General features: G+C 40.6%; 1 protein-coding gene across 1 annotated transcript in view; it reads left to right on the forward strand.

Moving 5' to 3' along the window:
• The first annotated feature begins 581 nt into the window (after positions 1–581).
• The window catches only part of MGAT3 (beta-1,4-mannosyl-glycoprotein 4-beta-N-acetylglucosaminyltransferase), a 61,251-nt gene continuing 40,105 nt past the window's right edge, over positions 582–21,727 (forward strand). Inside the window, exons 1-3 of the mRNA XM_051962038.1 lie at positions 582–4,651; positions 5,001–5,073; positions 6,359–6,686. The gene's annotated coding sequence lies outside the window, so the exon portion shown is untranslated. The remainder of the gene's footprint in view (positions 4,652–5,000; positions 5,074–6,358; positions 6,687–21,727) is intronic.

Here is a 21,727-nt window from a genome sequence, read left to right on the forward strand (position 1 = left end):
ACAGGAAGAGATTCTGGATTGATTGCCCGATGGGAAGATGGTTCAAATCTTGCCCTTTGGCCTAGCTGTGTGACCCTGAGCAGATTGTGTAGTTTCTCTGAAACTTTGATAACTCTCTAGGAATTCTCTAGGGGGTTTGGGGGTTCCCTAAGCAGATAGAATCACAGCTCTTTGGATTCCTGGGTACTCGGAAGATAGGATGCTACAGGGGATAGAATGGGAGCTTAGAGTTAAAACACTTGGATTTAACTGCCAGCTCTGTCAACCTGCCTCCAAGCTAGTTAAGCTTTTCTTTCTTTCTTTCTTTCTTTCTTTCTTTCTTTCTTTCTTTCTTTCTTTCTTTCTTTCTTTCTTTCTTTCTTTCTTTCTTTCTTTCTTCCTTCTTCCTTCTTCCTTTCTTTCTTTCTTTCTTTCTTTCTTTCTTTCTTTCTTTCTTTCTTTCTTTCTTTCTTTCTTTCTTTCTTTCTTTCTTTCTTTCTTCCTTCCTTCCTTCCTTCTTCCTTCCTTCCTTCCTTCCTTCCTTCCTCTCTCTCTCTCTCTCTCTCTCTCTCTCTCTCTCTCTCTCTCTCTTTCTTTTTCTTCCTTCTTCCCTCCTTTCTTTCTTTCTTCTTTCTTTTCCTGACCTCCCTGCCTCTCACAAATCAACTTGGACTTATTTTGCACACGTTATATATTTAATTAAATGTGTATATATGTTTATATGTTCATTGTATGTCATTTCCTAGAATGTGAACTCTTTGAAGACAAGAGTGCTTCATTTCTGGCTTTCTTTAATGTCAACCTTCTTTAGAGTTTGGTCCAAGAAATATAGAGTTAGGTGGTATCCATGGGTTTATTCCTCCTAAGAAAGCAGACATATATACATGGGAGCATAGTTAGTACTGAGCATGGGGTAGGCATAGGCAACAGGGGTCATAAAGACAAAAGCAAAGGGGTGAGAGGTATAATCACAAGGTGGTTTGATCAGATTATCAAGATAAAAATCAGAGGTCCGGGAGCAGGGTAATCATATAGTGATTTTAGCAGGTTGGCTGGGTTGGGCTGTTTTTCAGAGGGCATAATGTGGCCGATCAAGTTTGGTCACTGAGCAGGGGGGTTGACATGGGCCAATCTGAGTTGGTTCTATAGCATAAAAGAGGAAGTTTCAGCTTCAATTTGCAAATTAACTGCAAGGAACTTCTAATGGGCCCAATTTAAGGAAGTTCAGTTTGCTTCCTGCTTCTGATTCCAAGGACAGGTTGACCTCTTTTGCATATAGGGGAGCTTGAGCAAATCAAGGTGATTAATGTAAAAATTAACTACTTCAGTTTCATAATAGCCAGCTCCTGGCACATATTAGATACTTAATAAATTCTCTATGGTTGATCAATTAACCAAGAAAATTAATCATTGCTTTATGCCTCAGTTTCCCATACTACAAAAGGAAACGATTAGACTAAATGATCTTCCAGACTTCCCCCCTCTGACATTTACTAATCCTTTTTCCATTGAGCTTCTGTCCCCTAACTCTGCTGGAAATTCTCAGACCCTCTGACAAGGGTTCCCCAAACCATGCTGACAATAATCCAGATTCCTTCTTTACATGTTCCTGGCTAGGACCAATGGAGCCAAACTGAGCCCCATATGGAATTGAGAGAAGTTGGGGATAGGGCAGGACTTTAGGAGAGTACAAAGAGAATAGGCCAGGGAAGCAAGATATCTGGGTCCTAATTTCCTCCTCACTGTAAGACCTTTGCTCAGGAAAAGAAAGAAGGGAAGGAAAGAAGGAAGAAAGGAAGGAAGAAAGGAAGACCTTTGAGGAGGGACATTCCTTAAGAAAAGAAAGAAGGAAGGAAGGGAAGGAGGAAAAGAGGGAGAAAGGAAGAAAGAAAGAAAAAGAAAAAAGGAAAGAAAGAAAGGATGAGAGGGGGAAAGGAAGGAGAGGGAGAAAGAAAGAAAGAGAAGAGGAGAGAAGGGAAGGGAGGAAGTAAAGAAGGAAGGAAGGAAGAAAGAAAGAAAGAAAGAAAGAAAGAAAGAAAGAAAGAAAGGAGGGAGGGAGGGAAGATAGGAAGAAAGAAGGAAGAAAAGAAAAAGAGGAGGAAGAAAACAAGGGAAAGAAAGAAGAAGAAAAAAGAAAGGAAGGAAAAAAGAAAAAAGAAGGAAGGGGGGAAAGAAGAGAAAAAAGGAGGGAAAAAAGAAAAAAAAAAACAAGAAAAAGAAAGAAAGAAAAAAGGAAGGAAAGAATATCCAGTAGATGTTGAGAAAGAAATGGGCCATTTAACCCTATCCATACATATTGACTTAAAAAACCACAAATTGACATTATGTTTTATTGTCTTTTTATTTCTTTTGTTAAATATTTTCCAACTACATTGTACTCTGGTTTGCCCATAAATTGGATTGCCACCTTTCCTCCACTGGTAGATTTGGTTGTTTTTTTCTCCTTTTTTATTTGTTACAAGAAAAGCTCCCTGGGGAAGGGGAAGGACCTATTTGGAAATTAAACAGATATAAAAGCAAAGAATAATCAATCCCAATAAAAATAATTTTTAACCAGGAAATAAAAAACCTGATCTCAACTCAATCACTGGAAATCAAGGAGGGCTCTAGGATTCACCTTCATTCATTCATGTGATTCATTTTTTTTTTAAAGAGAGAGAAAGAATTTTAAGAGAGAAAAGAATCATCCTTTTTAAAGAAGCATCATCCCAGGCCTGGAAAAGTCACATAGTTAGCTCAAGGTCATACAGTGGACATGGATGAGGCCCTGGAAGGGCTACTCTGTGGGTCTCAGTTTCCTCATCAGTGCTGATTCTCTGGTAAATGCTTACCCTAGCTAATCAACTCTGGGTATCACACCCATTGACTCCAGCACACCCTACGCCTGATTAATGCTGTGTTTGTCAGTGCTCAGAGCTACCTGCCAGTCTTTCCCAGACAGAGCCATGGCTGGAGATTGTGGGGTTGGGAAGGTCTCTATTCCCTTCCACCTTAACCCTGTCCTGGTTTCAGGTGAACAATTAAGATAAAAGACTTAGAAAATTAGGTTAAGATATAAAGACGAGATCGTTAATGAAGAGGAAACTGAGGTGCCTCTAAAAATGGGATTTTGGCCAAAGTTACGCGGCAGTCAGTGGCCAAAATGGGAATCAACCCAGGAGTTTGGGAAGTGACAAGATGTGGGTGCGTGATCCATCCCCACCCATCCCTACAACTAATCCTCCGCTTAAAGGTCTCTGAGGAGGCTTTCAGCTCCACTGCCTTCTAGGAGATCTTAAAGCCCTTTTCCAAGCTTCAGTGTTAGAGAGAGGGGAGGGCTCCTGAGATGGGAGAAGAGGAGGACTATGGTCCAGAGTGAAGACTTTCTGGTGTCTGGGGCTGTTTCTCCCTTTATAAAATGTGGAGTTTATTCTAGATGGTCACTGAGGTCCCCTACAAGCTCTTCCTATGATCTGAACTGAGCTGCTAGTGCCCCATGCCCCTGATTCATCGCCTTCCCCTAGCTTCTGGTGGCCATTTGAGAGAGTCAAATTAATGGATTGAAAATAAACTTCCTTCAGTGGAAAAAAATCAGAGAATGCAAGTTCCTGGATTTAGAGCCAGAAATCATCTAAACCAGCTCTTGGGAAGGAGATGGAGGGAAGAACTCAGAACCAGTTTATGATGTCATGGGAAGTCAGAGGCGGAGGTGAAAGTGAAATCCAAGTCTTTGGATGCCAGAGTTAGGTCTCTCCCATGTATGTCATTGACTCCTCATGTGAGATTAATGAGGAAGTCTTTTCAAAGGAGTGGGACCTCAACTATAACCTGAAAAATGGGTCTATAGTCTAAACAGTCCCAGTTTTTTGAGAAATTTTCATGTGACATGGTGTCCAGGACTTTCCTTCAAGATGGCTCCAGTTTCACAGAAAACTTAAATTCCTTCAGGACATGCTGTGTAGTCCCTTCCCCTCACTCCTCCACACCTTGTACTTGTGAAGCTGGTGGTTTGAACCCAAGGATAAGACTTTTCATTTATCTATATTAATTTCATCTGATTCAGTTTGGCTCATTTGTCTAATCAATTGAGATTTTGGGGACCCCGATTGTCCATCATATTGCTACTAAGGCATTACTGGCTACTCATTGGTTCCATCTTCTCCTTCAGGTCTCAGTGCACCTGCCCATACTGTTTTCAAGTCCTTTTGACCAGAATAGTATGAGAAGCTTTGGACAATACCTGGCAAAATCTAGGAAGCGTCTGGAGTGTTCAAAGAGAATTAGCATCTCTAGAGTGAGGGCTGCTGAGCCCTTTTCAAGGGGGCTTCTCCATTTTTGGTGAGAACAATCTGTTCCAATGACCATGAAGACAATTGAAACAGCACCAGGAAGTGCTTAGAGCTTGGTCAGACATCAAAGACTCCAAGGTCATCCACGCCATCCCAGGCCATCACCAATCATCTTGAGTTTTGTCCTGCCGTTGGACTGTGATGACTCTGGAAGAGATAGCGAGGCTGATGACTTTGTGCAGCTCTGTCTCACTTCAATTCAATCTGTGCATGAGTCAAAATATCACCTGTGATTCTCTTTGAAACAAAGAACAAAAAAAACAGGATCTAGGAAAACCACACCTTTTGAAAATATCCTACCATCTAGCTTTGTGATTTTTCCTGAATGGAATGAAGATATTCTGGTATGACCTGATTTGTTTTTTAAATTTTATTGATGCCTTTAAACAAAAACCAAAAAAAAAAAAAAAATCAGATATAAACCCTTTCCCCATTCTTCCATTATTTCCCTCCCTTTCTCCTTCCTTCCTTTCCCTTAAACAGCAAAATCAATCCATAGGATAATCTCATGTATATAACATTTCACATCCATAGTCCCCCACCTCTCCCAGGTTTCTCTGAAACTATATCCATCATTTCTTGCAGGAGAGCAGAATTCCAATTCTACACCCCCTCCCCTCCCAGTCCCTAAAGAGCTGCCACTATAAGCATATTTATATTTAAAGGTCTTCTTCCTCTTTCTTTGATTTATAGATCTGAGGACAATAACTCTTTGTTAAGAGGGCGAAATGGAGACCCAGGAAAGTGGACGTAATTTTATCCAAAGGTACAATGTACTAAGGCTTAAGGTATAGACTTTGGGCTGAAAGGGATCTCAGATGCCATTTATTCCAAACCCCTCACTTTTCAGAGAAGGAAACTGGGGTCCTGGGAAGGTAGCAGACTTGGGATCCAAGTTCTGGAGCTGGAAGGGGTCTTAAAGGCTATCTAAGCTAATTTTATAGAGCAGGAAAGTGGGGTCCAGAGAAGCCCAAAGTCATCCCTGGAAACAAGCATCAGATGTGAGATTTGAACTCAGGTTCTCCGACTTATTTCTACTGTATTAGTAAGATGCTCAGCAAAGGGCCTGGCACATTGCAGGAACTATATAAATGCTTATTCCCTCCCTCCCTTTCTCCTGCACCATAATGAATAGAATGGAATGGAAGCTGAGATCTGGATAGGGGAGAACATAGAACATACATAGAGTTAGGTGTCTTGGAGGAACAGGAGATGTATCTGTTTATGGAATTGTGTGCTGTGAGAGAGGGTGCAGACCCATTCTGCTGGGCCCACTGGCTCCCTAGAGCCTGAGCTATCCCAAAGCTGACGGGTGCCTTAGGAGACAGTGAATCCCCATCATGGGAGGTCTCCAAGCAAAGCTCTATGAGCCCTTAGGAGTCTGGGCTTATGAGACCCTAGAGCAAGAGTTGGAAGGTTGAGAGCTCTGTATCCATACCCATAGTATCCATGTCCATATCCTCAGAGTAGCAATAGCTCTGGAGCTCAGGGCCAACCAGAGCCACCCCATCATTGTATATCTCTGGGGGATGTTGCAGTAAACAGGAATCTTGCCCAGATACAGCTGAGGTTCCAGAGCTCTTCAGTTCCTTCAACTCTGGGATTCTCTGGGGGCCATCCAACCTAAATAACCCTTTCATTTTGCATGGAGGAAACTGAGGCGATGACGTGGCCAATATCCCAACAGCTAGGATGTGGGAAAGCTGAAAAGGCAATCTTACCCTCCCCAGTCTCCAAATGTAGGACTCCTTCCATTACTCCTTGGTGGAGGCTGGGAAGGGACTTCTGAGGAGGTGCAGTCTGGCCTTCAGAGAATTCCCAGCCTGGAGGCTCTTGGGCCTGTGGCTCCATCCTCTCTCCAGTTCCCCACTCTTGGCACGGTCTCTGCTGTGGAGGCAGAAGGCCAGGCCCAGGGCTTTTGTCTGTTCCCTGCTCGGCTGCCCAACCTAGGAATTTGTGGGAAAATTCCCTCCCATAAGTCCACCTACAGGGCTGGCTCCACGCTTAAGGCCCACTGGCTTCTCTGTTTATTTCCATTTTTTCTCTCTTAGACTGAGACAGAAACAACAACAGAAATCCTCCCCACCAGACACTTGCCACGGAGCCCATGCTGATGAGACCGGGAACTCCCACCTCGTCCAGTCCGTGTGACTGCACGTGAAGAGAGCCCAGGGAAGCAATTCCAAAGTTCACGTTCTTCTGCCCATGAGAGCTCCCTCCTGTCCAGCTCCTCCCTCCCCTGCAGCTCAACCCCGTCCCAGAAGGCAGGCTCTGAAACCCAAGGGCGCCAACGGCCTGGCTCAGCTCTCCGGCCCGGCTGGTGGTCACTGGGGGGGTGTGGAGGTTGCTATGAGATGCTCGGCTGGTGAGTCAACGTGGGTGAGTTTGCTTTTCTCAACTCGTGAGGGAGAGAGGAGTGAGTGTGTAAAGCTCAGAGTCATGGTGGGATATGGGATGAGGGGGAAGGAGGATGGAGCCGCAGGGAAAAGCTCCAGAAAGGTGATCAGGAAGTCCGGCTCTAAGCCCTATGTGATGGTAACAAGTCGTTTTCTTTCTTGGGGTCTCAATTTCTTTCTCTGTAAAACAACGGAGTTGGAGAAGATCACTTCTCTCTCCCAGCCATGACAGTGCCTGTTTTAAGCTCTCTTCGAGCTCTGACATTTCATGTTTTAGCTCCCTCTGAGCTCTGACAGACGGTCCATGTTTTCAAGTGCCCGTCCCCATTCCCCACCGAGATCTGATATTCGAAGGGTTTATAATGCTTGCGATCTAAGGAAAACAGTTTTCCCTGCAGGTGTAAGTGGGAGCTGTAGACATGGTTCATACGTGTACTTGGACATTGGCGTGTCTATGTGTGTACAAGTGGATTTTTATAAATGTTTATGCTTATAAGATATCAGGGTTCGACTACTAACTTCCTGGGTGATCATGAGGAAGTTACTTCCCTTCCCTGAGTCCTGCTTTTCACATGTGTAAAATTGGACCCAGTATTATGGGAATCAATTATCATTAAGTTATGATTCCTTTTGTGGCCAGCAGAAGGTACAAAAGTGGAGAATTTGATCCTTCCAGAGATCCTTTCCTCCCTCACCCCCCCAAGGACACAGCAGAGGAAGGGGGGCATCAGAGGGCACGAAAGCAATGAGATTTATCAGAATTCGATACAATCTATCAGAATCCGATACGATCTATCAGAATCCAATATGATCTATCAGAATCCATATGATCTATCAGAATCTGATACGATCTATCAGAATCCGATACAATCTATCAGAATCCATACGATCTATCAGAATCTGACACAATCTATCAGAATCCAATACTATCTATCAGAATCCAGTAAAAGGTATCTCAGGGCTTTCTGGATCTGAAGGTGAGAAGGTCTCCCTCCAGCCGAGTAGGTCATGGGGCATTTGAGTTGGGGATATGTTGGACAGGGAGGAAGTCAGATAGCTGGGGATGGCAGGCAGAGGGGCAGTTGGGACAAAAGTATAAGGTGGGAAGTCTCAGACAAATGACATCAACAAGTACTTATGAGTATCTCTTACTACCCAACAAACCTTGAGCTAAGCCCAGGGATACAAAGAAAGACAAAAAAATCAGTGAATTCTGCAGTGAAAGGGAGAACATTGGGGCAACTCAGAGAGCAGCTCTTAGGTTCACCACCTGGTCCCTCTCTTCCCCTCCTCCCACTCTGGATAGGGGGCAAAAGGTAGGTTTGTTTTAAACAACTGCTTCTTTTCCCACCGTTCTCCTCCTGCAATAAACTTGCAATAAGAGATTATAGTTACACCAAACACAGTAACCACTTGTATTTATGCCTCATCTCCTATCTTTAATCTCTGACCTTTATAAACCTAGGAGGAAGTTATGTTTCCTCAAAAACCTTCTGCAAGGAAAAGGCCCTCAAGCTTGCATATTAGTATTAATTCCCCATCTGTCTTGGATGTGATGAAATTACAGGCTTAAGCTAGAGTGGATTATCAGCAACCTTGATTTTACAAACTGGGAAACTGAGGCCCAGAAAAGTTGATTACCCAGTGTCGCACAGAAAATAAGTGATAGAAGCAGTATTCAACTCAAATGGAAAGCTAGTCTTTTTCCATACCATCCTAACCCTATTAAACCTTTCTCAGAAGTCAGCCTTTTCTTAAATTCAATGGTTGACTCATAAAAGGTGCTTAATAAATGCTTGCTGATTATTGATTGACATAATGAAAAACACAACCTATAGCTAATATGTCTCTGCTCTTTTTAAATTAACAATATATTTATTTTCTTTCCCTCCCACATTCCCCCATCAAAAAAATTAAATAAGAAAAACAAAATCCTTTTTATAAATATCCATACATATAGTTGTATATGTGTATATATACATATCAGATAGTTCCATAGCAGAGGGGCAGTTTGGACAAAAGCATAGGGATGGGAAGTCTTGGGCAAATGAAGGCAATAAGTACTTATAAATATCTCTTACTATGTGACAGACCTTTTGCTAAACGTAGGGATACAATGAAAGGACAAAAAAAAAATCACTGAATTCAGCAAGGAAGGGGAGAACACTTGGGCAGAGTGATAAATAAACATGCATATATGTGTGTGTAAGCAAAATTAATTCCCATAGTGGCGTTGTCCAAAAATATCGGTCTCATTCTATGCCTTGAGTATCACACGTCTCCCTCTTTCAGGAGGAAAATAGTGGCCTTCAATATTAGTCCTCTGGAATTATGGTTGGCCACAGTGTTCAGCAGAGTTCTTAAGTCTTTTAAAGTTGTTTTCTTTAGAAGGTCATTGGGATTGTAGAAATTGTCCTCCTGGTTCTACTCATCTCATTTTGCATCCATTTCTACGTCTTCCTAAAGTTCTCTGAAGTTGTCTCTTAAGTAATTTCTTACGGTGCAATAATATTTCATTACATTCATCTACTATAATTTGCCATCATTGCCCAATTGATGGTTACCCCTGTGTCCTGCCTCTTCCAATTAACCCAACTATTGAATTTATGAATAAAGGAGCTGGCTTTCCAAGTCCTTTTGCCTATTAAACTCCCAGTGGGTCCCCCTCTTCTCCCTCCAAGATAATCGTTTGAAGAAAAACAGCTTAACAAGCAGAGCTGAAATTACCCCACAGATAAGAGAATTATTATATTACTTAAAGATCCAAGGGGCATTTCTCTAAGATCAATTAAAACATCTGTTAGTAAGTGCTACTTGTGTGGTTCTGATTTTCTTCAAGACCTGAATTCCTATCTGACCTCAGACACTTATTAGTCATGTGACTCTGGGCAAGCTACTTAACCTCTATTTGTCACAGTTTCCTTAACTGTAAAATAGGGACAATAATGGCACTTAAAACCCAAGCTTGTTAAAATGATCAAATATTTACAAAGTACTTAGCATAGTGACACATAGTAGGCACTATAGAAATGTGTGCTGTTATTGTTATTATTATTATTACATATTATTAGTGGTCTTGCCCACAGGCATTAATAGATTGCCCAATCTAAAAATTGTTTTTCTCTTTAACCCCTAAAGTGTAATGCAAAAGCAAACGCTGCAAATTCCTTTCTCCCATTCCTTTGTGAGATGTTTGGACCCAGAACTGGATAGCATTAGGAGAAGAGCTGGGTTCAGAGAATTTCTTCAGTCATCACCTGAAAATTCAGGAAAGCTTTGGAGATGAAATGGGGAAGTCTGATTATATAAGGTTAAAAAGCATTTGCATAATAAAAAGAAATCTAGCTAAAATTAAAAGAAAAGAAGCAGCCTGGAAAATATCTGAAGTAAACGTGTCAGATAATGACTGATGTATTATCTATAAAATTATAAAGCTATATCTATCTATATCTATTTAAATAGCTATTTATATATATAAACAGACAGAGAGAGAGAGAGAGAAAGAGAGAGAGACTTCCTAGGAAGGCATTGTACAATAGATAATTTCTAAAAGTTATCCACTATGTAGTTTCTATGGGTACTGAATTGACCAGAGTTAAATAGTAAGTACAGTTCATGGGCTGGATTTGAATCTCACCTTCTTGACATCTGAGCTACCTCACTGCTCTCTAAGCCAAACTACTTTCTGAATAGTATTCTTGCTACTATTGCTAGATTGAATTTTCTCACCTGGAATTCTCCATACCAATGACATTATAAGCCAAAGTAAGCTAACATAAACACATACTAAGGTCTTCAATCAGATAAAGATAAATCCAAACAAATTTAAGATACCCCTTTATGTTTACCAGTAACTTTAAACTTTGCCACTTATAAGAGTGATAAAATTGTCAAAAACAATAAAGACAAAAAAAAAAGAAAAGAAAAAAGAATAAAGACAAAAACTGGTGGGGTTGTGATAATACAGGAATGCTACTATTTGGCTGGTTAAGGCTGTGTCTGGGCCAAGGGTGTTAGATAGTATTATGGTAACAACAATAAAAGAAGAAATATGAATTGCTGTGGGTCACTCATGATATGAGGCAACAAGAAGCATGTGTCAATCAATGATGCAAGGTAGCTAGATGAGAGTGCAGTGGATAGAGCTCAGGAAGTCAAGACTGGCTTCAGATAGTTCTTAATATATGACCTGGACTGGCCGTTGCCTTACTAGACCCAGATGGCTCTGGAGGGGAAAGTGAGGCAGGTGAACTTGCAGAGCCCTCCCTCACTTAAATCCAACCCACTTGATGCCATGGCAAGAGCTCCCTGATGTCATGGCTCTCTTTGGGAATCAAAGAGAAACAACAACAGGAAGATAATAATGGCGTCTATTTCCTAGAGTTGTTGTGAGGGCTTTGCTCTTTATGTCTTATTATTAGGAATATGGAATAAAAGATCAATAAAAGAAATATTCTTTGCCCCCAACAAATATGTACACACATGCCCAACAGATAAAAAAAAAAAAATAGACATAACCTGGGAAGGGGAAGGTGGGACACAGAAAAAGCTGCATGTAGAAGGGTGAGGTTGGAGCTGAGCTTTGAAGGAAATCAGAGATTCTAAGACGCAGAAGTGACAGACATAGAGGAACATAGAGATGGGAGAGGGACAGCAAAACCAACTCAGATGAGCAAAACTGTGTATGAAGGGACATTACCTAAAAGAATAAATCCAGAAGGAAAGGTTGAGAGCCTAATGCAGAGCTTAAAATGCCAAATGAGGGCATTTGCACTTGATCCTCCAGGTCAGAGGGAGCCCTTGGACCTTCTTGAGCTGGGGGAGTGAGTTGGTTAGCACCAGTCTTTATTTAGGAAGTAAGATTTAGCCTCCGTGGGGAGGATGGATCAGGGAGGGGAGAAGCTGAAGGCAGGGAACTCAATGTGCAAGAAACAGTTTGAGTCATAAGACTGCTGTTTCCATTTGACCTCCTAATTCTATTGCTAAGACTCAGTCCTAAAAATATAAAAAGGGAGGAAAAAACCTCTCTAAGCAAAGAGGTCATAGCTGTTCTATCTGTAATAGCAGAAACACTCCAACAATTGGAGAATGTCTGAACCCATTATTGTAAGTGAAGGTCACGAGGCTGTAAGCTGCAGAGCTGCTCCCAATCTGCATTGATATATGAGTCTCTGTTTCTATTCCTTACACTCAAAATCACAGGTTACCCCCCCTCGCCCTCCACCCTAAGTGACTGGGGTTTTTTGGTTAGTTTTTTTTGCTCTAGATCTGTGATGTCATCACGAAAACTGAGAGGGATCTCAGAGGACTATTCTAGTCTGGTGTCCTCATTTTACAGATGGGGAAACTGAGGCTCCAGAGAAGGAGAATAATTTGCTCGATGTCATGCACTTAATATATATAGCGCATTATAGTACCAAAAATATCTGTTTTGTTTGATCTGGTCTATTTTGAGGCAACATGCTCTGGACTCACCCCCATTCCTTGTCTAACTTTCTCTCTTCTCCTTCATCCTTCCTTTTTCTAGGATTTTCTATTCCCAAAAACTTGCACGCAACCCTCATGTTGCTAGGGCCTTGCTAGGGCTAACCTATGGGATGGCTTTCCCCTTCATCATTTGAGCCTAAGAGAGAACCCACCCCTTGTGATTAAAAACTGAACAAACCCATGACTTGCTTGCCTCCTCTGGCTGCTCAAGTGTAGAGGTGAGGAGGTATTCCACTGATCAGCTGGGGGATGCATGAAAAGGTTAGTGTGATCTAGTGGACCAGGGCTGAAGGAACACTGGACTTCCTTCCCATTTCTGTAGCCTGAAACCATTGGACCCAACGCCTAGAAACTCCTCTCCAGAGGGTTGTTCTGGACTCCCTTTCTCCTTGCCCTGGTTTCTTGTTCTTAGGATAGAGGTGTTACTCCCCTCCTCAAAATCCTCCAGTGGCTCCCTATTCTCCCCAGAATCAGATACAAACTCCTTTGTTTGGCCATTAGAACTTCACAGTGATTCCAGTCTACTTCACTAGGCTTATCACAGCCTGTCTGGCCATGTAGTCATTTTGGCTGCTCCCCACACACAATCTTCCATCCCAGCTTTTGCAGAGGCTCCCTCCATCCCTGGAGGGCTCTGCTCTCCACCTTCACTTTGGGTCTTAGCAAGCATCCTTAGCTTCATTGAAGACTCCCTCTTATTATGAGGATCACTTACTATGAGGATTATGAGGAGTATTATGAGGACTCCCTAATCTCCTAAAATTTCTTTGTAATCCCTTCCTATTTTAAAAAGTTTGCAACTCTGTAGACTTATTATTTCCCTTGATAGTATATAAGCTCCTAGTACCCAACTGCTAAAACACAGTAGGCGCCTAATCAATGCACATTGTTTGCTTCCCTTATTTGAGTTCAAACATGCCTACCAAGAGACTGCTACTTGAAACATTCTGGACTCAGGTACTGTCTGACTCTGCTGTAAACACCTCCCCCAGTCCCAAGAAGGCTGGGAGAGCAAAAGAAAGAGCCGGGATTTGGAGAGGGTGGGTGGTCTTCTGACTCCAACCCCAGCACTCTGAATTTTGCCCCTCTCTAAGGGCACCAAGAAAAGTCCAAAAACTTGGGTTCAAGTCTGCAAATGAGAAGGTCCCTTCCAGGTTCTTGACCCCATGGGTTCTAGCTCAATGTGATTTTGACTCTCTTAGATTTAGAATGAGCCTTAATTTCCTCATCTGTAAAATGGAGCTGTTGGACTAACTGTTCTCCCATAGCTCTATCTTACTGAATCCGATTAAGACCTTTTTCATCACCTAGTCTATTCTCTTTGTTTCAGTTTAATGTTCAATGACTTTCCTATACAAAAATACAAAGCAGAGCTGAAATTAAAATTAAAATTGTGTGAAAATTAAATTAAATTTAAATTAAATCTGGTATTACTTTTGAGTTACTTCAGCTCTGCTTTGCCCTCTTTAATGCAGGTATACCATGCTGGGTGTTCCCATGCCAGCGTCTCCCATGTCATGAGATCAATTCCAAAGTTTTTAAGAGAGACCTTGAGAGTGTCTTCGAATCACTTTAGACTTCAATGTGAGCACTTGCTCTGTGTAATTTCTCTATAAAATAAGTCTTCTAGGTAGCCATAAGTTGGCATTCAAACTCCCCAAACTGAAATTTCCAAAATTATACAAAATTGCAAAGCAAATGAGGGGAGAGAAGCCAGTCTCTGAACCCAGCTCTTGTCTCAATGCCATGCGGAGTCCCAATTCATTCAAACATATGCAATAAGCAGTTAGAAGGTCCCAGAAAAAGAGTCGTATAATAATTTGCATACAATTTACATACACCTACGAAAAGCCTTTGGTCTATTCTTAGGCAGTTTTCCAAGTTAGAAATGTTATTTTTTGCAACCCCAGAGGAAGGATTTCCAGATTTCCCCCTATATTTCTTCTTGCTCCCTCACTCAATCAACAATCCAGGTTCCCTGAGGCAACTGAATTACACAGACTAGAAGGAGGGTAGAGACAGGAGGAAGACACCCCCTTCCCCCCAGAAAGACACTTTTGGAAGTGGAGTGGGGGATGAGATGTGAAACTGAAGGGGCAAGATAGTTTGGGGATCCTAGATTTTAATCTTGATTAGAGACACTCAAGAAACCTTAGAAAAAAACATAAATAGGTGCTTCTCTGGAGATCTTTTAGAATCAAGATGTCAGGGCTAGTGAATAACATAGAACAGAGAATGTCTAAGCTGGAAGAGATCTTAGAACCTGGAATTTCAGAGCTGGAAGAGACCTTAGAACAGGGAATATCACTGCTGGGAGAACACTTTGGGCCTGAGAACTGGGAGGTACCTTATGACAGAGTTTCTTGCATTTTTCCCACTCATGAACCCTTTCTGCCCAAGACATTTTTATGTGACTTCAGATATATAGGTATATGAAATAAGGAAACACATCAGACATTTCAGATAATTAGTCATAATTTTATGACTCCTACATTGTTACAAGATTCTTTACAAAGTCACAAACCACAGTTTGAGAAACTGGGTCTTAGGACATGGAATATTTGAACTGACAAGGCCCTTAGAACATAGGTTTTTGAACCCTAAGGAGATCTTAGAGAAGGGGTTCTCAGAGTTTGGGGTGAAGATTGAGAATAGAGAATTTCAGGAATAAGAGGGACCTTAGAACAGTGTAGATGGAATTAGATGGAACCTTAAACCCATGGGAGAAATATGGGATGTTATAGGTGGATAACAATAGCTGGTTTACAAAATGCTATCTGAGAAAAGGCTTTGAATTTATTAAGCAAAAATCTAAGAAATAAGTAGTCATTTAAAAAGAAGTTTTAATGTTATTTTTTAAATTAGGTTTTACTGATTTTTCTTGTTTTCATATCTCATTTATTTCCCAGTATGCTCCTCCCCCTCCCATTCAGTCTCCCTTGTAACCACAGCAACAAAAAAAGTCAGGTAAAATCAACCAACACAAGTACCGCATCTACTAGCAATTACTTAGAAAAAGAAAGATCAACAAGACATAGAATCTCACAGTGGCTGGAAAGATGATAATAGATGACAAGAGATAATGTAGAGTTGTTGAACCTTACTTGTTGTAAGAGCTTTTATGAAGGATAATGTTCTTGAGATGTACCAAAAAAAAAAATGCTCTCAGACAAAGCAAAAACAAAACTTCCTAATATAAATAAGGAGATTATGCTATGCTAAAAGGAACCGTAGACAATAAACCAATACCAGTATCAAACTTATATGCTCTATATGTCAAAGCACCTAAGTTCATAAAGGAATAATAAACTGAATTACAAAAAGACATAACTAATAATCCAGTAATAGTAGGAGACTTTTAACATGTTTTTCTCAGAGTTGGAGAAATCTAACAAAAATATGAATAGAAAGGAAGATATAGAATTCAACAAATTTCTGGAAAAATTAGAGCTAAAGGATTTATTGAACTTTTTGAATGGGACTGCTAAAGAATATATTTATTTCTTAGACCACATAGAACTTTTACAAAAATTAAAAATATATTAGGATTCAAAAAATTGCAAATAAAGGTAAAAGTATAGAAATACTAAATATAACTTTCACAGAGTATAAAACAATTAAAATAGTCAACAGTTCAGAAAACACAAACTAAACATAAAAATTGATAATAATGAAATTAGAATGAGTGGATCAAAAAATAAATCATAAAACAATGAACAATCATATGAAACTTAGTGATAATAGTGAGATAACATATCAAAATCTCTGGGACAATGCAATTCTCAGAGAGAGAAAAATTATATCCCTAAAAATAATGAGTAAAAACAGACAAAAATCAGAGTCATGAAATCAACATGCAAACCCAAGAAATAGACAAATCTCAAAAAAGCACAAAAGTGGTTCTTGAAAATTAGAAGAGAAACATAAATTGGACATCAAAAATACTATGGAAATGATAAAAACTAAGAGATTTAAAGGAGTAAAAAATGAATAAACTTTTAGATATCTTGATTAAAAGAAGGCAGAAAAATCAAATTAGCAAAATAAAAAAAAAAAAAGAACCATAAGAAATTAACCACCATCAGAGAATAAAAAGAATTGTTCATAACTTACTCTGCACAGTTTTATACTCATGAAAACAGAGAACACAGAAGAAACAAAGGACTGACTACCTTCAAAAATATAAAATAGACAGAATATTTGATAGAAATCTTAAGGAATTACTAAAGGGGGAAAAATCTCTGTGCCCTCATGGATTTATTCAAGGATTTCGTCAAACTTTGGCACAACAATTAATTTTGGCAAATTATTCTAATTATTTTTTAAAAGAAAGCATTCTATCAATCCCTTTTATGAAAAGAAGTATAATTCTCTGTCATGAGATGACTGTTTGGATAAGTCATTTCATTTCCATTCAGTTTCTCCATCTCTAAAGGTCTAAGCTGACTCAAACTCTATGAGTTGTAGAATTTATGAATGGGATCTTGACCTGCTTAGAGCAATTAATGGAATTTAAAATAGTAAAGCTAATCCACGGGCACTTATCAATAAGTCAGAAATTGTGTTAAATGCTGGGATTACAAAGAAAAAACAAAAACAGTTCTTGCCTTCAAGGAACTTATATTCTAATGGGAGAAATGGTGTGTATGTAAAGTCTTACACTCGGGTCCAAAAATTCAGTTGATCAAGTTCTATGAGGAAAGCCAGCTTGACTGATTTGTATAAACAAGATTTGAGCTTTGTCGGGAGCTCCTAGATCAATATAAATCAAGAGTGTGAAAAGGTTAATTAGCTCTTAGACTGCATTAAGAGAAAGAGATCCGGGTTTAAACGCCTGCTCTCATATTTACTTACTTGTATGACTTTGAATAAATAAGTCATTAAATTCCCAGGGGGTTCTCAAATTCTAAATCAGTAAAATGAAAGTGTTGGATTAAATGGTCTCTAAAGTTCCTTTGGCTTCAAATTAATGATTCCACTTCCAGAGATTTTGTCAATGTGGTGAAATGGAGTAAGTCACTTAAATTTTCTCCAGACCTCAGTTTTCTCATTTATACAATGAGATCTCAGTGAAGAAGGCTGGCCCAAATGACTTCTAACGTATCTTTCAATTCTAAATGTATGTTCTTATGTCTAGTGCTTTTTTTTTTTTGGTTTGTTTTGTTTTTTGATCAATATGTGAACAGTATAGCTTAGAAGTTGGGGATCTGGAAGTGGATTCAGGAAAATTTGAGTTCAGATTCTGCCTCTTACTAACGACAAATAACAATATCCCTGTGCCTCGGTTTCCTCATCTGTAAAGTGAGAGAGCCGGAATCAATGACTTCTTGCAGTTTATTCCAACCATAATTCTATGATCTTGTGAATTTTTCCACTTTGGTACCAGTTACTATGAGACAGAAGCACAAAGAGATGAAAATTACTCGTCCAAAGTCACAACTACTGAATCAATCTATTAATCAATAAGTATTTATTAAGAGCTTACATGTGAAGTGTATCAGGCACTTTATCAGGACTGAGAGCTCCTTGAGAAAAGTAACTACTTTCTATGATGTTTAAAGAGATTCAAGAGACAGAGTTTCTGGGTAATTTACCAGAATTTACAGAATTTACCAGAATTACATTTTATTAAAATGGGCAACAGATTATTAATAAAAGAATGGTCTCAGACCAAAAGACTATCATGGCAACTGATGTTCAAAACAGAATCATCAAACAAGAATCAAATCTATTTGGTTAATGTAATTGGAGGTGGCCTATATTAAAATGAAAGATAGAGAATCTCTTGGATAGGGAAAGTATCCCCATATGGCCACTGGACCCAGATGACTCAGGAAGAGAAAGTGAGGCTGTAGACCTTGTACCTCCCTTACCAAATCCAGCTCACCTGCCCGTCATGGTATCACCTCCCTGATATTAATGTAGCTTCAAGTCAGAGGCAGCTGGATAGTAGAGTGGATCTACGGCCCTGAAGGTTGGAGGACCTGAGTTCAAATTCAGCCTCAGACAGTTAACACTTGCTAGCTGTGTGAGCCTTGACAAGTCATTTAATTCCAATTGCCTGGCAATAAACAAACAAACAAATGAATGAATGAACAAACGAACGAACGAATGAATAATTAAATAAGAATGAAGAACTAACAACAATACCAGATCACCAGATCAAAAGAAAAAAAAAATTAATTTAAAGTCAGGCCTTTGGAAGAAGGCAGAGGAGTTTTGAATTTCCCCAAGATATTTGTTACTAATAATCATTTCTTACATTTCTTTCCCCAGTTCTTAGCTCTGGAACACAGTGGGCGCTTAATAAACATCATAGGTGCTTAATAAATGCTTATTGACCGATTGACTGGGATTTGACACTCAGTGTCCGTAGAGCAGGATTCAAAGTCAGGTCTTCCTGCTCCCAGGTCCAGCACTCTCCAGCAAAGCATAGCTGTCCTGCGATAATGGGAACATTCAAAGCAATTGTGGTCTTCATTCAGGCTGTGGGTTATTCTGAAAACAGTCATGGGATCTGAAACCTAGATTTCCAAGGGACCTCAGAAACCATGACATCTCAGGTCCTCATTTTACAGGTGGGGAAACTGAGGCCAGGAAAAGAAAGTGCCTGAGATCCAACAGCAAAGCCAGAATTTGAAGTCAGCCGAGGTGACTCCAGGTTGAGGGTTCCTTTCTCTGCCCCTCTTTGACCCCCCCAGTGGCTGATAATGATTTTATTCCCCTCAAACTGAGGAGGATGCTAAGAAAACTGGAGTTTCCTGCAGCTGGGGGGCTCTGGGTTGGACAGAGAAGGACTTAGCTGGAGGGATGTGATCAGTGACTAATACTTAGGGTAGTCCGGGCACGAGATGGTGGGAGCTTGGGACTGAGCCTGAGTTCTTGAAGCCAAACACGTTTTCAGGTAGATAAGGAAGTTAGAGGGCAGTAAAATGAAACCAGGCCACATCTCTTTATCTTGTATCTGTCAGCCAAGCTTTTCTCCCTTTTGTCATCCCACCAGTCCCGGCCCTCTCTTGCCTAAATGTGGAATGGGGGTGGGGTGGGGGGGACCACCCACTGAGGAAATCTTGCTTTCCAAGAGGACCCCCCTGGAGAACCGAGGCTCTGAAGTTCCACTGGTTTGTCCCTTGAGAGAGGATTATGGGGGAAGGGGAAGATCAGGGAGTAAGAGAAGGAGGGACAGAGGGAAAGGAAAAACAATCATTCAACAAGCCAAGCTCTAAGACACAAAGATAAAAATGAAAATAAGTCTCTGCTTGTTAGAAATCCTTTGGGTCTCAATTTCCTCACCTATGAAATGGGGATAATAGTCGAACCCATTTCACAGGGCTGTTGTGAGGATCAAATGAGATAACACAATTTCTCTTCAATTTCTATATAAATATTGTTAAAAATTAATTTGTAAATTGAAGGGTGGGCTTGAGGTTCTTTGAGCTCTAAATCAATTATTTTATTATATATGAATACTATATACTATGGTACTGCATACTATAGTCTTATATATCAATTTTATATTCATATTATCACCCAGTGGCAGCTTTGGTGTCTTGGAAAGAATACTGGCCCTCGCAACAGGAAGAGATATTCGTTCTTATATTCTGTGGAGAAGATAACTGGTATATATAAAATATAATTCTGGGAGAGAAATGAGGGACCATAAATTTCACAGCTGGAAGGAACTTTAAAGGCATCTTATCCAACTTTTCATTTTTAAAAATAAACCAAAGCCCAGAGAGACTAACCTGAAAGGTCACACAGATAATAAGTGTCAGGTCTTCTTGAGGACCCTTTTCATTTCACTTTTCTGCCTTGCAAAGAAGGAAGGGCAAAGGAAAGGGGAAAAAAAAGAAAGAGAAATCAATCAATAAACTCATCACTGATTTTAAAAGTATCTATTATAAATCAGATACTGTGCTGGAAAAAAGAATGTAGGCCTCTTGAGGGCAGGAACTGTTTCTTTTAGTCTCTGTATTCCTAGCACCTAGTACAGTGCCTGGTATCTAGTGGGTACTTAATAAATGTTATTTACATTCAACTTGAATTTAATGGAGGAAGGAGAAGGACCAAGAAAAATGTAGAATAAGGAAGATGTCGGAAGAAGGGGAGGCAGCTGAGATGAAGAAGAGATAAATGACAGGGATAATGGGCAAATGAGGGCAAATTTTTTCCCTCTTTCTGGTTGGCTTCACAAGTAAGACAGATGGGTGATAAGAGGAAGGAAGCTCATTAGTTGGAAAGGACTCCAAGCACCTGAGTTCAAATCCTACCTTTGACACTTTTTAGCTGGGCACAAGTCACTGAATTTCTTTCTGCCTTAGTTTCTTCATCTGTAAAACAAGGGAGTTGTTTTGGATGACTTCTGGTGGCCCTTGAGACTCTTGAGTTATGATCCTGATCCGAAGATTCTCAGAGAAAAGGGAAAAGAAGAGTTCTGGTTCTCGTTGAAATCTAGTCATGTTGTGACTTTGGGTTACTTCCCTTCCCGGTACATCCCTCTGTCTTGGAAGTAGACAGGGGAGGGGAGAGGCCATTGGGAACCCAGCCAGAGCATTTGCTTGGACATGCTGGGAGTCAAAAGTGAAATTTTATCTGAGAGAGCCCCATTCAGAAGGACAGTGGGGCATTGTGGCTTTTGTTCTGCAGGATTTCTCTGCCAGAAGCAAACTCCAGTCCCAGAGCCTGGGGATATGAATACAATTCAGCAAGCCCAGAGGCAGCCGAGGTTTCACTGAGCGAAGGGAAAGAGAAAGGTTTTCTTTGGAAAGAGCCTGGAAAGGTCAGGAGCCCTGAGTCTCGGCCTCTGGGGATAAATGGGGAGCAGCTCCAGCCCGCAAAGATTCAGAGGCTCCAGGGCTCCAGGACCCTGGGGGGAGACCGAGGCAGGGACAGAAAGCAAGAAGCCCTCTAGGGATGTCTTTTCTCTGGTTAATAAATGTAAGGGTTTTGAGGTCCAGGTTTCAAATCCCAGCTGTGGTCAAGCCACTTCTCCCTGGGTCTGTTTCCTCATCTGGAAAAGGAAGGAGTTGGATTTGATGGCTTTTGTGGGTCTCTTAGCTGTAGATGTAGAAACCTAGGATTCTCCTGAGGATAAAAGGCTGTGCCTTATACGCTAATAATAAGTGCTCACTTTAAGACTGGCAGAGCTCTTGGCTACATTTGTAATTTCATTTGATAAACAAATATATACAAAATAATTCTGAGAGAGAGAGGAGGCAGAGAGGGGTGGGGGAGGAGAGAGATAGAGACAGAGAGAGAGAGAGAGAGAGAGAGAGAGAGAGAAAGGAGCAGGAGGAGAAGGAGAAGGAAGAAGAAAAGGAACAGCAGCAGGAGAAGGAAGAAAAGGAGTAGTAAGTAGAGGAGAAGGAGGAAGAAGAGAAGAAAGAGACTGATAGAGGAGGAATGAGTAGAGACAAAGAGGAGGGAGAGAGGAAGAGAAAAGAAACAGAGGAAGGGAGAGAGAGAGGGAAGAAGGGAGGGAGGAGGAGAGGGGGGGGAATAATTGGGGTGAGGGACAGAGATGAGGAAAGAGAAACA

The sequence above is a fragment of the Antechinus flavipes genome, chromosome 5 (genome assembly GCF_016432865.1).
Source record: "Antechinus flavipes isolate AdamAnt ecotype Samford, QLD, Australia chromosome 5, AdamAnt_v2, whole genome shotgun sequence".
In the NCBI taxonomy this organism is placed as follows: Eukaryota; Metazoa; Chordata; class Mammalia; order Dasyuromorphia; family Dasyuridae; genus Antechinus; species Antechinus flavipes.